Genomic DNA, 1123 nt, shown 5'->3' with positions numbered 1-1123 from the left:
TCGATTCTGTGTAGTCACTTTTGCACTCTTCTGAAATTTTTAAAAGGCAAAAGGAAAAGGTGAAGACTCATGTCGAATACTGGTGTTTGGTATATTAGAAATTGTGGCTTTTAACATACAGTGTTTACCAAACCACCAGTGACTAATGCTCCAGCCTGCGTTCCGGATACTACAGCAACTAAACCACAGGGGGAAGAGACAAAAACCTCTGTTCTTGTGAATTTACAGACTATAGGGGATAAAACACTAAATGAATAAATAAAATATACTATATACTATACAGTGATAAGTGCTAAGGAGGAAAACAGCAAAGGTTTGAGATCGTTGGGAGAATACCCCCTTTAGCTGGTTCTCAGACTAAAAATAGCTGCGTATGGTCCTTTCGAACTCCAAATTTACATTCGTGTTTACAATTTGGTGGTAGGTAAAGATGGAGACCTTTCAACTTTTGGCTGATGGCTTAATATTATCAATTCTGCTCCCTGAGATGGTGCATGTGGCATGTCTTTGTTAGAACCTTTCTAATTTGTGTTATGTATGTGTCATAATGTTCTCCTGGGCCGAAAACACTTCCCTCGCGGTTGCTCAAGATTTCTCTAGCTACAGAACTGCGGGGGTCTCAAGGCTGTTTAAGTTCTAAAAGCTTCCAGCACTTTTTTAGGAAAAGTATTAGCAGAGGATGGTTTCGATCCATCGACCTCTGGGTTATGGGCCCAGCACGCTTCCGCTGCGCCACTCTGCTTGTCACGGTTGTGTCCGCCGCCTAAAATTGTTTGTTTTCGTATTTATCTTTGCAAGCTACTTTTGTGTGTCTTTAAAAAACAATTTTTTTTCTCAAAGTTCACTCGTCGGTTTTATTCATGATTCAAACAAGAGAGCGAGTCCAGAATTCACTGAATCCAAATATTCCGAATGCACAAAATTCGATGTTTCTGTTAGAGAAGAGCCCATCGTCAGCCTGCTGTCCAGTCATATAGTCAGAATGTGTGAGAAAACCAGTGGTTCGAGGTCGAAAATACCCGACCTCTAAACGAGCATTTTCAACACAATCGGAAGGATGGTGGGGGGGGGGCGTGGAAAGAGAGGAAAAAAGAAAAAGGAAAAGGGAAGCTGCATTGGCCGG

General features: G+C 41.7%; 1 non-coding gene across 1 annotated transcript; it reads right to left on the bottom strand.

The window, feature by feature from the left end:
* Positions 1-670: 670 nt before the first annotated feature.
* On the bottom strand, positions 671-742 carry TRNAM-CAU. Its single transcript has one exon. It is a non-coding gene; the product is annotated as a tRNA-Met (tRNA).
* Positions 743-1123: the final 381 nt, after the last annotated feature.

Source organism: Pteropus vampyrus, unplaced genomic scaffold (genome assembly GCF_000151845.1).
Source record: "Pteropus vampyrus isolate Shadow unplaced genomic scaffold, Pvam_2.0 Scaffold124, whole genome shotgun sequence".
Classification (NCBI taxonomy): Eukaryota; Metazoa; Chordata; class Mammalia; order Chiroptera; family Pteropodidae; genus Pteropus; species Pteropus vampyrus.
This window is presented reverse-complemented; position numbering and strand designations above follow the sequence as displayed.